At 40.0% G+C, this 16,095-nt stretch overlaps 2 protein-coding genes across 8 annotated transcripts in view; one reads left to right on the top strand and one right to left on the bottom strand.

The window, feature by feature from the left end:
- The window catches only part of tnfaip8l2b (tumor necrosis factor, alpha-induced protein 8-like 2b), a 354,084-nt gene that overhangs the window by 93,201 nt on the left and 244,788 nt on the right, over positions 1 to 16,095 (top strand). The window lies entirely within an intron of this gene.
- The window catches only part of sema6cb (semaphorin 6Cb), a 139,332-nt gene that overhangs the window by 69,651 nt on the left and 53,586 nt on the right, over positions 1 to 16,095 (bottom strand). For 6 of the 7 annotated variants that reach the window (XM_072393699.1, XM_072393703.1, XM_072393702.1 and 3 more), the window contains one exon: positions 13,035 to 13,182. The gene's annotated coding sequence lies outside the window, so the exon portion shown is untranslated. The remainder of the gene's footprint in view (positions 1 to 13,034; positions 13,183 to 16,095) is intronic. The other variant, XM_072393698.1, reaches the window with a different exon arrangement.

Raw genomic sequence — 16,095 nt, forward strand, 5'->3', positions numbered from 1 at the left:
TTATTAATAATTTACAATGTTATGGGGAAACACTACCTGAACCCTGTACTGACAGAAATCCAAGCACCATCATTCTCAAGGGCGTCATCATTAGATACACCCCCCACCCCCGAGGCCAATGATGAGAAATGCAGAGCAGAAGGAAAGGAAAGTTGTTGTTTTCTGTATTTTGTCCCCCCTCCCCCCTTCACCCTCCATTTCTATTTCAGGGACTTCAGTATGACTTAGCAGCTAAAGTGAGCCAACTTGTTTACTCCAGGTAAAACCCTTGGAAATATTTAGAGATAAATGAGAAAGTACATGACAATGCTAACTATAGAGATTGGAATTTGCTAAATAAATGATTGAATGAAGAGTGAATATGGTATTTTATCCATTGGAAAAGACTTCTACTTTATATAACCATAACCTCATTTGTTCTATGCTGTACACTGAATAAACAAAGGAAAGTGCTAATACAAAGGAGGAAAAAGCAATGATAATCTCCTGTCCCAGAACACTTTACATGCCTGAGCCTGACTTGATTTGCAGAGCTGCTGACACACAACAAAGACAGGAAGAAAAGCTCAAGTTAGCTGAGAGCAGCAGACACCAGATGAGGCAAGATTAAAATATGCTAATAATATGCTTTAATACAGTTGCTACAAAAATGAATGGAAAAAAAAGGTTTATTATCACCAAAACATGTATATTCTAGATAAAGGTTTTGCTGTTTTTTTTTCTTATGAGTCTAAACAAATTAGGTGCTTGAAACCGGTGGTTGATCCCAATTCATGGGATGGGAAAGAGTGATAGCTAAGAGGTGTGTCTGCAGTTCTTTGATCAGATTTGGTTTGAGAGTATGCCTATGCAACCATTTGCATATTTACTGTCCAAGGTCACTTTCGTAAACCAATTAACTTTGATCTCACTGTGTACTTGGAGTTCCAGGAACTTTGCTTGGTGGACGTCTGATGTCAGTAGCAAGCAATCGAATTGGATCCAAGAGCACAAAAAGAAAACCTAATCTAAGCTGGACAAAACCCCAAGATTTAGACTTTTTGTTTTCCAAATGGCAACACACAGAGTGGGTTATGAGCTTATATTGCTTGCAAGGCTGTTGTCTGTGCCACAGTTATAATGCCAAAGAAAAATCCACATACAGTGTTGAGTGCAATTGTGGTCGGCTATAAATACAGCGCACACATACACACACACACACAACCTAGAGTCAAGGCTCTGTGGCTGTGACAGCTGCAGATAAACAGGGAACCTGGGAATCAGCATTTCATAGTTTTCTTTACTTGTTCTTAAATTGATCAATCAGGGCTAAGAAATGCAATGCCTGCATAGCCAATAAACTGAGTGGAGGCACATGTAACTTTATTTTTGATTTTGCTGAGGACCTTTTTAATCTGGGGAACGCTACTACTCAGGACTCTTGTGGCCCACAAAAAGAAAGTGAGAGTTGGCTATTAACACAGAAACTCTTTGATCTCTATTCCCCCTTTGGTACCAATTAATTTGCAGCACCGTTTGCATTTCAAACTCTTTGCACTTCCTATTTGGAAATACATCCTGCATAAATTATCAATCTAATAGAACTTCTATTCCCCCCTGATAAAAAGTGAATTATGAGTGACATATCTCCAAAGTCTAGCCCATTTCAATGTGGGGGGTGCTGCATGCAATGAAGTGATAAGATGTTACTCTGCTCCCTCCGCCGATCAATGCTGCCTTCACTCAGTGTGGCAATCTTTTTATGTCACTGTGATGCAATGAGAGGCCTCCTGCTTATATCTGTTAGTCTTGACAAAAGAAGAAGCCTCAGTTTCAGGTGTGCCAACGCTGGGATTTCTACTCAACAGATAAAACGCAGGAAGGCAGAATGGCTGCAAACTGATCAAAGGAAGATAAATAGCTGTGAAGATTCTTCCACTGCCTTTATTCCTTGTTAGCAGAGGTAATCACACAGCCGTCACCAAGAAGATCCATTGCTGTCACATTGCCCCAACAAGACTATAAGGACAAGAATGGGGAGACGAGCTAGCGTAGGAATGTGAGACAAAAGAACATTTGGTGAATTTCATTTGAGCAAGAACAAAAGTGGTGAGCTCTGCTTTTATATATGAATGATTTTTGCAATCTGAGAGGTCAATGCAGATGAAGGGAAATATAAATCAAGAGTAAGAATATGGCTTTTTGGTGAGAGTGCCTCACAGAGATAATGGCATCATCATGCCTTTGTGGTTCGCTGTTCCTGGGAAGATTAAACACTCTATCATTGTCTTTGGGACAAACATTCTGCACGCTGAGCATGCATCCAATTATTAAACACCTTCTCTATTCAAAGCAGACATCCACATGTCAGCTTCATCACACACCAAAGCCTTAAAAGAGGAGATGAAAAGAGACAGCAGTCTTATCACGACAGCACTACCTTTCAGGGCAGTTGCCCACAGTGGCAGCTGACCTCACTTTTATTACTGCTGTCTCTCGTTGATGATATCATCTAGACCCAAACTGAAAGACCCAGCAGCTTTGAAGTTTAGTTTATCTAATTTTTATGGCTGTTACATCTCTGTCTTTCCCAAGAAAAGTCAGTGGCCATGAGCAAGCATACAGCAAAGAGCAGCGAGGCTCCTTGCACCTAATCAAAGACTGCTATGTGTCCTGGAATAAGCAAGGAATAAGACAAGAGCTGAGCATCAGACAGAGAAATGGGCCATGAACAGTGACAGCAGAAAGACAGATATCCCAATGAGGAGGAGGAGGATGAAGAAGGGAATGACAGTGTCTCACAGCTCACTGGTCTGGAATCACACAGACAATCAATTCCACCACTCAGTTTCAGGCTGGTAGGTCCTACTTCAGTAACAAATTATCCACAGTGCTGAATGACTTTAATTTCAAGTTGTAGTCATCAAATGAGACATTGGATGATCCCTTTTGGATGATTCCCTACAATGTTCCATTGAGATCAATGATGAACTCAAATAAAAATCATATTCTGCCTATATGCGGCTGCGATGTATATGTGGCTGCCAAACTTAGAGCACACCCTCTACAGTATTTAATCTTTGATATTTAAAAGTCAAGAACTGCTGGGGCTGCACGGTGGTGTGGTGGTTAGCACCGTCGCCTCACAGCAAGAGGGTTCCTGGTTTGAATCCCAGCTGGGGCCCTTCTGTGGGGAGTTTGCATGTTCTCCCCACATATGCATGGGTTCTTTCCAGGTACCACGGCTTCTTCCTTGACTCTAAATTGTCCCTAGGAGTGAGTGTGAGCGTGGCTGGTTTTTTGTGTCGTTCGTCTCTGTGTGGCCCTGTCATGGACTGGCAACCTGTCAAAAGTGTACCCGCCTCTCGCCCAATGACAGCTGGAGAAAAAGTATAGCATGGAGCATATCCCAAATTTACTGTTTTTAACATGGCACCCAAGGTTGTCAGATATCACTGGAGAGGGCAACATACCTCATATGTGTTAACATGGTTAATGTTTGCTAGAGGAACATAGAGAAAAAGACCCAGGGAGCATTGATCACTTCACTCTACGATTCGACATCAGACACAGCGATTACTGCCGTCTGTTATTCTGGAAAAAACATGGCGCTTCAGTGTTGCTCGGCTCAGTCGGAGTGTCAGCTGCTTGTCTTTCCACAAGCATCTAACATGTCTGAATTATGTGTTAAGCGTGGCCTGGATCTCAGTATAGATAATGTTGCCTTTCAAGGACTTTAGGAGGATAAGCCGTTATCTCTGTCTAAACCCCCAACAGTCATTAGAAGCAGTAGAGCCTCCTCAGGGCCATCTAATTAGGGCTCAGGTCATCCTTCAATCCTTCCTACCATCCACCACTTAAATCAATTCAATGCAGATGAATTATACGGACATTGTATTAGGATGTTATTACTTCTGCCTTGACATGAATAACTACTGAACAGAAGAGGACATTTTACAAAAAACTAAAGCTTTCCTGAATTCTTATTCACTTTCAAAAGTCTTTTTAAAAAAATGTTACCTTGACTGACTGTTTTTTTAAATTTTCCTACATCAGGAGTACTTGGCTTAAAGTCACCTCACAAATATAAACACTTTATAGTGGTAGATCAAAGTGGCATATTGTATTTATCAATCAAATTCCTAACCATTCCTGAGCCAAAAAGTTTGACTCTACTGCGCTTTAGGTTTTTACAGACATGGAGAACATATGGACAGAAAGACAAAATCATGAAAAGAAAAGAAAAGCTCCTCTTTTAACAGAGAGACTTACCACTGATGCTGTTTCTACTCTTCCCCTCATCCACCCCTCCTCCTCTCTCTTCCTTCTTCATCCTTCTGCTAGCTTTGACAAAGCAGCTTTAATAATAGGAAAGCAAGGGGACAAACGGAGCTATCCATAAAGAGGCCAAATACTGGCGTGAGTGTGCTGTTGAGCCTGGGTGGTGGTGTCATTAAGTGTGAGTGTGTGATAAATGCACTCTGCTTGTCGGATTTGAGATTCTCATTAGTCTGTGTTCAGGAGCAGACCTGGGGCCATTACTCTTGCAGCTGCATTGTGACAACAGGCTGATTGTGTCGGTGTACAAGAGCAGGAAAAGTTTTCTTCTATTGTAATACTTATATGCATAAAAACATTTGAAATTATGCATTATGCCCTTTGAAAGCCACAGTCAAAGGTCTATTAAGGCAACAACTACTTTTGTGGATCATGTCATTTTAAAGTTCTTACTAGACCCATTAATCACAATTCATATATGCATATTTGACTGGTTAAACGTATAGTAAAAGGTTCACGCTTATATAGCCCCTTTTGACCCTCTCTAGGTCCTACAAAGTGCTTTTACAATGAGTTTCTCATTGTCCCAAACAATTATCGCTTCTTCTTATATAGTTACACTTAATAAATTCAGCATTTTTTATATTTCTCATATTTTCATATGGGAAAAGTTAAACAACTATTGCCGTCAACCTTTTTTTGCTGAAACTTCATATCAGTTGGAATCATTTACAACTTGTGTTGATTGAACCTCTGATTCTACTTCCCAAAATATGATAAATAAAAAAGTATGTAGAAGCAGTGCTGATCCCCAGCCCAAACTGCATGTTAGACAGAATACTTCATTAAAATTTTAATTTGTGTTTTCAGATAATCAGACATTCTAGAAACCTTAAGTGAACTACAACAACCACACAACAATCCTCTCACTTTTCAGACAAATCTTTATTCAATTATGTGTGTAAGTGCAATGCTCAAGCTAACTGAGTGCTGAGAGGTCTGTGAAACACAAAAACAATGATAGACTTAGTAAAATGTATTTGCATGCTGCCCATGTTGCAGACCGATACGGTTTGATATTTCTACATGCATAGTAATGAAACCTATCTGTGTGACAGTTTAACATATCAGATATTCAAAAGGGCTCCTTTCAGCTGCATACAAGGAAGGAGGAAGGGGTAGCCGCCAGTCTACTTTGCCTGCCTGCGTCAGAGGCTGAAACAGTCGTCTGGACAAATGGTTCAATCAATTTTCAGAGACAAGCATCTGCCCGGGTCTCCTGTAACTGTACCTCTGTTCTCAGGCTGGTGTGCAGACAGCTGTGTGCTGCTGGCTCGGCAGTGGAGCTTATCACAGAACAACACAGGAAATGTGATGCCACATAGGGCGACCACTGACACTTTAATTTGTCACTGGTGATAGGGTTTGTCAAACTATTCCTGGAGTTCATCAGCCAGCTTGCCGTATTTGTTCACTCTATAGATGACTTCTCAGTTCTCTTGAGAAATCCTCTGCCAAGATGACCTTGATGCTCAGTTGCTGCTTATTTTTCATTATGTGTGAGTCTCTGAGGAGAAGGTGCCATGTCGTTCCTAAGTTCTAGACTATGTGCTGGATTCTGATCAACGTGTAAATTAGTATAAAGGTCATCCTTGTTTATTAACTAAGACAATAACTTGTCTGAAACAGTGATATAGTTGTTCAGAGGGCTGCAATGAGAAAAAAGCACTCTGCTAAGATTGAGATAAACATTCAAGTAAATAAGTAGAGAAACCCAAGTGTCGAGGGAACTCTTGCCAACACTTACAAGAAGAGAAACCTGCACTTGCTGATTCTGACTGCAGTAAATCCAGGAGGGCAGAGATAGTATTTGCAGGTTGTCACAGGGTAAACACATTTGCAGAGCTTTGGTGCTCACAAGCACACATTCAGTGTGTTTTCCACAACATTTTTGACAAGTTAATTTGCTTTTTTAAGAGCTTTAAATGCTTTTCAAGATACATTTGGAGGTAACATAATTATGAACATCAATGTAGATTCAGAGGTGATCTAATCCTAAACAATGCTATGATCGAACTATGAAAAGTTCTTCATATCCTAATCACTATATTGCTCTTGCTAATATGGAAGAATATTCTGGTTATAAACACAGTTTGACTTGGGTCAAACCAGCTTGTTCAAACCAAAATGGCGATGCTGTTCTAAAAGGGTTGCGCAACAGTTCTCCAGTATAACAATAATAAAATTATAATATTCAATGTAACAACCAGAGAACAGCAAGAAACACTCTTACTGGACTTTGACATGTGCATGTTTGACATTTATTGCTTTAATGTTTGATAATGAAAGTCTGATATAGAGCCATAGTACACAGAGACCAACAAAAAATTTACTCTCAGAGTAAATCTGTGAGGAGATCCTCGTTGCCTTAAACTTTGCAGCCTGTGGGATGGTTGCCATCCAAAATACAAACAAATGAGTTTTTCAAAGGGTATCACAAAAGAAAAATTAAGCATAAAACCTTGTGTTTTAGATATACAGACCCTCTACAGGAATATCTGAGCACAATGAAAAATTGCTGGGATCGCCAAAAATACATTTTGAATTAGCTGAGCTTATTCAACCCGCTTAAACATCCACTTTCCACTATATCTTGACAGTAAACTATAAGCTGGTGGTATCCAAAAATGAGGCATCTTTCTGCAAGAGTAATGAGATGATTCACTTTAATCTCTGCGATTTCATTTTCTTACTTCCGTCCAAGTGATTTGGTACTGCAGATGTCTTCTCAGTACGCTTAAGCCCCTCGGCCATATGCTACTGCGACACAGACTGTGACACAAAGGGCTTTTAATCAGTCTTCTCGATGATGGAGCACATTCTGGCCTTAAAAAAAATACAAAGCTTTGAGGTTTGCTCGAGCCCCTCGCTTCCAAGTATTCTGACTGTAGTCTAATTTGAAATTGCTGCATCTATTGATGCTTAGCAAAAAGCGTTCTGCTCAGGTCATAGCTGTATAGTTCCTACTCTTTGCTTTGATAAGGAACACAGTTACACACCTCAATTTCAACAATTTGTTACCTTCTATTGCACGTAAAACAGGTACTTTGGGTGAAAACCCTCTAAAAGAGGAACCCTGCAAAAAACAACTAATTAGTCAACCCTACTAAGCTTAAGCATGGCTTCTGTTACTAAACCTAAATATTAGAGTCCAAAGCTGATCTATAACAAGGCGAATGGCCTGTCCACCAGTATGGGTATAAAAAGAGTTTACGAAAAATATTTTTTTCCTCCCACATTTAGTGAATGTGTGCAGTGAGACAGTTTTAGACTGACAAGTGCAAACAGCCCAAATCTGTGTAAAAACAGATCCCATTCCATCTCAAATAGCTATTTTGGGTTCTAGCCAACTGTCTAAATAGATCAATTTTAATGTGCCAAGGAGTTATCTGAAGGGTGAAAGAGACAGCACTTTAATGTATATCTATATGAACTTATCATAATGGAATTAATTAGGGTTTTGCCCTCCAAGTAAACATTATTCAGCAGCATAGAACATTACCATAAATTATGCTCAATTTCAGTCCAATACTAAAATAAGATGCACTTCTTTATGACCTTTACTTGTTATTTAGGAAAAAATACTTAACTGTTGAACTTTTGCTCATTTGAATTATAATTATAAACAGCTTTGAGGCAAGCTTTGGAGGGCTGCCTGACTTTTGCCTCAACATTAAGTAATCCTTCCCTCATTATCCAAATGTAGTAAGCATTTCCTACACGAGCACAGGAATGACATTACGTAGAGATGTCTGAGCTCCACTTAAAGAAATGCCCCCTCCACAGCACCTGAGGACTGACATAGACGTTTAGACTGAGTGCCGTTTAGACTGAATTTTACTCTTTTGGACGGACGGCTTTCCCATTACAGGGATGTGATTTATTTAAACGGAGCTACAGATTTGTTTTTTTTAACTTCACGGTCTGGAAGCTTTTTGTTTTAGTTGGAATACAGAGAACATGAACAGCAGTGCTGGCTATGGGGCATAGGTCCTGTGGACTCTTTGTGCTGACAGTGAAAGAGCTGTTATCTCAAACGGAGGGCATACAATAAACTGGTGTCTACTCAGCATCTCTGAGTGTCTAACAGCATGAGGACAACTCAGAAAACAATTTAGGTTTGGACTTTTCTTTTTGTTAAGCCGGCTAATTTAACTAGCCCCAGGAAGTTCTTCAGTTTTGCTTTCCCATGTGAGGATCACGAACCACATTAATACATACATTTCAGCAAAAGTTGCTTTGAAGTCAACAATGTTAGTCTGAGAGTTGTGTTTCTGAGGAAAGTCAATATCGCTCTCTCAAGTTATACAGCTAATGAGCTCACTGTTGAACAGAAGTCCAAATAGTGAAGAGTAAAAAGAAAAAGTCTTCAATCATTTTGAAAGAGTCAATCACCTGACAACTTTACTCTACAGATACCTGCTAGAGAGGCAGAGAATACATCACAATTGCTGATCAATATCCCCTGCTTAGCGCAAGCAGGTTCACTGAATATTAAACAACCGTGGGAAAGTTATCCTGTCAGGTTCCAGGTGAGGCCAGCTGAAGAGTTATTATCCCATCATTACCAGATCTTTTTCTTTTAAAAATCAAATCTTTTTCAGGGTTAATTCAAGGGAGTTATGATTATGTCGTCATGTATTTAGCTACAACCAGATATTTCAATGTAGATCCGTTTCAAGTGCCAGCATCTGCGGGGTTTGATTCAGGCATGACAGATATCAAAGCAGAACTTGGTAACCTCAACAAAAGTGTCTTTTTGTCAGAAACTGCCACAATGATCTGACAGTAATAAAGGGAAAATCGGTCAAGTGTCATCTGGGAGGAGCTGAAGCACAACAGAGAAGGAGGCAGAGGAGCCGTAAAGCTGTATTGTTTTAAATTTTGAAGCCACCTTCTTGTCACGGTTACCAAGTTATGATTTAAGACATTGTTCATGCCAAAGTGTAGGGGACATAGCACAATCTCCAAGCTCAGTTATAGAATATCTTCACATCCCTTCTACTTTCCTGGTCTCAGCATGAAGCTGAATATGACTTTTATTGATAAAAAAAAATAAATGAAACAAGCATAAGTAAATAACACTTAGACATGAGCGTCACCAGTGCTCCTTGAAAGCAGTGTTTTCTTTTAACTGCACTTTGTCCAGAATTTGTTGGAATATAGTGAAAGAAAAATGCAAAGGCTGAGGATGTTTCTAGTTTTGATAGCCAGAGCCAGTGATGCTCTTACAGTCATTTAAACCAAACTTGCACTAAAGTAACTATTCAATTTTCTACTCAAATAGATTAATAAAACTCAAAATGTTATAAATTTTTGACTGGTTGAAGATGTCAACATCTGTATAAAATAAAACAAACCAATGGCTTTGGAGTTTGCCATAGGGCTATTCTTTCTTGGCTTTTCAATAGCCCAACACATCTATGATGTTCAGACAACTCTACGTCATCTTAATGGCATAAATAAAACACTGGTAAATTACTATTTCATTCATTTTAAATTAGATATTGCCTTTTAACAGTCAAACAACTTTCTGTAATTGTTTCATTGCAGGTTTCTGTTTAGAATCAATATACTTTTTGGTCAACTTTTTGTTGTCCTTTTGAACTTAAACCGATTTCACGCATGCATTGCAGCTACACTATATCAAATTGTCTTCATATTCTCCAGAATACATCCAGAGTAAAAGCATAAAAATGGCTTTATAAGTTGATGCATGTTCCCGTTTATGCCTGACATCCTGAGAAGTCAAGTTCCCTTTATTTCAAAGGGTTTCATTTACTGGATGCTGAGATACTGCTTGCACAGTGCTATATGATTTTAACTAAATTTTAAAATCCTTTTATAACTCAGTTTTAAGTAAAACCCTATCTGGAAGAGCATTTTCACATAGGACACACCCCAATGAACAATCCCAGTTTTTGTCACACAAACTATGATTTTACTGGAAGCCACGTTGCAGTGAAACTCCCCATGAGGAGTTTCGTCAAGCTCCACCAAAGCTTCGTGGGTAAACCTTGAAGACAGCAGCTCTGTAAATAGAACAGTCTGGTAACTTGCACACTGTGCTGTGATGTACTGTATGCCAATGATGCTATATACCTATAGTACGCTGTATGTTTGGGCCCCCAAAGTCCCACCTGCCTACCATTAGTCTGAGCTCTGTCTCTTTGTCAAATCCCTCGGCATTCCTTTGCCTCTCTGAGCGGATCCAAGCGGAGACCCTCTGACAGTTAGCGAGCGCCTCCACTGCACACATCATTGATACTAATGGGGACAGAAGGCTGGTGTAGGGTGGCATGCGGATCAGAGTTTGCTGTGTGTGTGTGTGTGTGTACAAAGTAACCAAAGTCAGCATTACACAAGTGGAGTATGTGTGGTTGCTCTGCAGCACAGAGATCAATTCATGTCGCTGCAGCAAATGGCATGACAACCAGTCTCCTCCCCATCACCATCTGCCTCCTCTGTGCCAATTTGTCACAGCACATCCAAGTGTGGCCGTGCCCTCATTTAACATTGAACGAGTGCACAACTCAGGGAAGAACATGGAAGAAAGGAGAAAATAAGGACATCGAGAAAGACTCGACTCCTCAAGGCAAGCAGTGAGAGGTCAACACGAGTTTATCAGAGGGCAAAGATAAGGAAATGTGCACAGGGGGCATCCTGGCGCCTCAAATACTTATCACATACGTGCAACAACCTGGATTTTTTGCTTCTGCTGCACCACCTCAAAAAAAGGAAATGTAATGGGGTCATTCCTGCCCACTGTAATAATTCGACATAATGACTTTTTTTCTTTTTTTAACCATGACTAATGACAAAACAGTTTTGAGTCTTTTTGCTGCAAAAATAACTTCCTATTTTGGGATTTGCTCAATTCTATTCAGTTTAATCTGGAACAGGAATTTTGCCACTTTTTGCTGCCAACCCTCCCAATTTAAGCTTTTTCCAAAGGCCAAAAACCCAATGTCGCCTGCATTGTCAATGTGACCCTGATTTAAAGATATTTTTACATAACAGATTTCAAAAGGCAAGTACAAAAACTCGGATCAGAGAAATGGGATGTTAATTTACCATCAAATAAATTGAAAAATAATTGGAAAAAAAAGCTATAACAATCTATCAAATCATAGAGGTTTAAGTCTGGTTTAACTATGCATTTGCTTGTAGAGTCAGGCAAATGAAGACAGAGGGCAGGACTTTCTAACAGCTCTGGTATTTTAGTGTGATACACAAAGATCTTCTGTTTTTTCATCTAAAGCATGTGGGCCATGAACAAACGTCCATACATCCAAACTATGCCTCTCTCATAGTGGAAAGAACATGTTGCCTGCATTCTCAAGAAAGTGGGTGACAAGATATGAAAGCAATGCCCTCTACTCTTTCTGTCTCCATCCCTCTCTCACATTTTTTGCAGTGATAATACCTCTATTCAACTCAGTGGTCTGATCATGTTTCACGCCTGTGCACCCTCATCGACTGCCATTCTCTCCCATTTCACCCTCTTTGATACGTCTTTGTGCCATCAGTATAGACAGGCAGAAAATAAAGTCATCAGGGTCCCTCATGCCACCAGAATGCCAGTGATCCAGTTCAACATCAACACCGCTTTTCGTATACACTCATACAGCCAACGAAGCCATCATGTATTATTTCCCTGCTGTCAGCTGAGTGCAGTGCCAAAGTGATGGACTCCTATTCACTTTGACCTGTACACAATACTCTACATTGGTCCTGTGCTGCACATATGCACTGCAAGCCAAAAGAGGGATCACAGAACAGTGAAGCTATGAAAGAGGCCATGAATAAAGAGAGCCAGAGCTCAGTGTTAGCATTCACCGAATCAAATCTCTGAAAATAAGAGCTTATGGGTGCAAAGCTCTTGCTAACCCCAGTAAAACAATATATTTTTGTTCAGAACATTTCCACATGTTGATGTGTCTACCTGGTTGTGTGTGATAAAGCTGTGTTTGAAAGCTCTCGAATAAATTCTTGCTTTTAGAAAAAAACAAAATCGTGACCTGCAGTGATTCACACCATCAGATGAACATAAAGGCTTCTAACTGGCAGACTGTTATTCTTATCACTGTGGCTAGTTTTACTTTGAGCCTCACAGGGTGTGAACTTTAAATCCCAGCAAACAAAATTTGAGCCAATATACTGTACACTTTTGAAAAAAAGATGCTTCTCACTTTGTCTTTCTTCTGCACATACAACATGTTTACTGCCTTTCCTGAGGAGGGATCTATCCTCAGTTGTAATCTCTGATTTCCAAAAAGTTCAACTTTTCTTCTCCACACAGAGGATAATACTATTTATGCTACACAGGATGTGAAGTCCCTTGAGGGAAATTTGTGACATTGGGCTATAATCATAACTGAAAAAAAAATCTTACTTTCTCTTGGCAGGTGATGGGCTGTTTGCCAACATAGCCATAAAAAACAATAAATAAAGAAAGCTAAATGGTTTTCATGATTAACACTGATACAGAGCAGAGCAAACAAACTTAAGCAAAGTTTTAGGTGCTTTAGGTCAGTTATTGCTGCTCAGTCAAGACAAATATTTGAATCTTCATTGGTGGGGTGTTTCACACACAAAGCGTATTAAAGATATTTTTTACTGAGCTCATATTAGGAGTGCAGTGTCCAAGTAAGTCAAACACATAAACAAACCAAACAATGGGTGAAAAAGACCAAAGCAGAATCATGTGAACTTACAGTTTTGTCACGTCAAACAAGCCACCAATCCGTGTTCCTCTTATATGTCCCAGGAAACAACCTCAGCAGGGGTGTGGAGGGGGCGGGGTTTAGAAGACTGTCAGCAGTTAAAAGCCCCCTTTAAGACACTCAGACTTCAACCAACTTCCTGTAAGAGCAAACAGAAAACAACATGAGAATGGTCAACATATGAACAGTATGAACAGCTGCACCGCAAACACACTGCATACAAACCTCAGGGATCTGTCTCTTTTGCTTAAATGGGGCCAGTGACCCACAGAGGCCCAGTAGAGGGGGGCTCTATGTCCTCTCAGTGTAATCTCCTCACTCACTGTGCTGTCATAACATCACAGCTAACACAAGCAGAGAGGCCATAAACAGAGCCAGATGTGCAGGGCCGTGCTGAGTTTTAGGCATAACTTGGTGATAAAGGAAAAGAACCAAGGAGCTTTATAATTCTGGAGGACTCCAGGATGATTCTTCGATATATTTCTGTTTTGTCTTTGTTTCGTTACCTTTATACAATGAATACATATTCACTTAACTTTATACAGCATTGACATCAGATGTATACTGATGAAAATAAGGAGATCATGAATTCATCAGCTTTCAGTTCCCAAACCTCTGCCTACGCACTGTGTATGTGCACCAAGTGTTTGCATTTGTGCTTTACCTGAAATGCAAAATACTGTTTAACATGCCTACACTCACTGTAGACTGCGTGGGGACTTTATGGAAAACTTGTTTCTGTATCTGACAACATGCAGGTACCATGCAATAAAACAAGAACTGATACACCTGAGGGTATCTGCTACAAAATAAAAAGAAAAGAAAAGGGCCAGTGATGTAGAAAAGCATAGGTGTACAGGTGAACTTACTGACCTGCCCTCACTTTATTTCTCACCCAGCATAACCAGTGTCATGTTTTTTTGCAAGCTATTGAAGAGCTTTCTCGTTTAATCATACTTTCAGGGAGATTCCTCTCCCCCCCCCATCATTCTGGACTTCTCAGATCTTTAAAATGTTCTTCATTACACTGAAGCTCGTCTCTGTTCTCAAGAGACTCATTCATGCAGCACAGCTGGGGTTTAAACCAGCACTGCTCTGTTGTAAACTCACCGCACTGCCACAGCAGTAATCCTTTACCCAACACCCCCCCAGACAAACCACAATCACAGTGAGGAACATTCATGACTGATGAACTTCCTGTAAATACATGATTGCAACTTCAGCATTGCCCATACACACACAAAAGTCATCTACATTGATCAGGAATGACTAATAGCAGCTGTTTTATGGATTTCCTGTAACCAAGCTTATAGCCACTGAGACAGTCAGACTTTTTTAATCTACACATGTACAACTACACCCAAAAGGCACTGAAGTGAAGAGGGGAATGGACGTCATGAGTGCAGTGCACTTCCTCACACCCTTAGCATGGATATGGTGGTATGTCCACTGACTCACTTGTGCAGCGCAGTAGATGAGCTGCTGTCCAAATCCCTCCTGAATGAGGCAGCTGACTACAGCTGCTGTGAGCTCAACACCACTAGTCACTCCCATCATAGCACCATAAAGCCACTGAAGGCCTGTAAATACTTAACAGCCCAAGCTCTGTAAATTAAGCAGAGCAGTGCGACAGCTTCAACATGCTGGTTTGTGGTGACTTAACCTGTGTGGTATAAAGATGGGAGGCGGTTTAAACCCTGAACACATGGCTGGCAGTCACTGTGTCAAGTGACACCACATCTTAGTCATGGGAAGTGGCTTAATGGTAAAAAAAGCACAAAGAGCAGTAGATCAATTTACATGTAATCTGACCAATCACTTGTTCACTTGATCATCTGTTACATTGATGACAGGCAACAGATGTGATCTGGTCATGTGTTACAATCAATGCCTTTAAATATCACAAAGCTAATAGGGTTGACTTGTTTTAATAGAAATACAGAAAGTAAATGAAACCAACTGCATAAGACAATTATTCCTCTCATTTTCATTGCCTCTTAATGTTTAAAATAAATTACCACCTACAGTCTTTTCAAAGTAATTTTCCTTGACTTTATTGAAAAACATGACGGTGTGAAAAATAGTAGAAGAAAGGTGTGAGGACTTAATAAAAGACGACTTCAGTGAAAAGAGAATCTGACCTAAACAAAGTTCTCATGTGGATCTGCAGTAGTGAAACTGTAGCCATTCAACAGGTATTCCACAAAAAGCACATTAAGTACTTTGCCTAATACCTTATTTTTGTGTTGTTTACTGTTGTGACTGGTTTTTCACAATCACCCGCCTCTGCTCATAATTATTTTCATAAATCTCAGTTAACATCCAAGTTTCTCTTTGAATGTTGTGGCTGCAGGGAATTGAGGTAGAAAATTATTTATTTTCCTTCATCAAGAAAAGTCAAGGTTTACCTCTGCTAAAGGAGAAACTAAAGGAAGCATCCAAGTCTTCTAACTAGCATTAAAACTTAGAATTTTTGGATTATATCACACATAAAAAAATAAAATAAAAAAAACTACTCAACTGGATCCACCGAGTGCATAGAGCAGCATTCACAACATTTCATTCATAGTGGCTGTCATACAATATAACCAGCTGGCTTCAAAGATATTATGAACCTTATTTAAACAGGAATTAGCAAATGTTGGTCGGCTCGACACAGCATTTGACAAACGCCGATTGCTCTTTGCAGCAGCTGTTACAAACAGAATGGCAACATGAAGAAATGGAGCCTCTGGGTAAATAAGGCATACATCATCACCCATGGAAAAGATGACCCTCTGTGCACCGTCTTCAGTAAAAATTCAGGATGAATCAGAGGGAGGTTCAAACAGCATACCGCAGCTGGAACAGACATTTACAGTGACATAACGTGGCTCTACAGCAGCTCTCTGGCAGACAAAAAGTAAACAAGTTTTTAAAAAATTTTAACCAGCTCTGAATTGGAACTGCATCAATCAAGTTCCAGCAACAGGTTCAAGTTGGCAGCAATGGGCACAAACAATGAGACTCCATGCGCAGCAGTTCCTCAGAGACATTGCAACTACCTTAATAT

This window comes from Leuresthes tenuis, unplaced genomic scaffold, assembly GCF_036924035.1.
Source record: "Leuresthes tenuis unplaced genomic scaffold, fLeuTen1.0.hap1 SCAF_10, whole genome shotgun sequence".
Classification (NCBI taxonomy): Eukaryota; Metazoa; Chordata; class Actinopteri; order Atheriniformes; family Atherinopsidae; genus Leuresthes; species Leuresthes tenuis.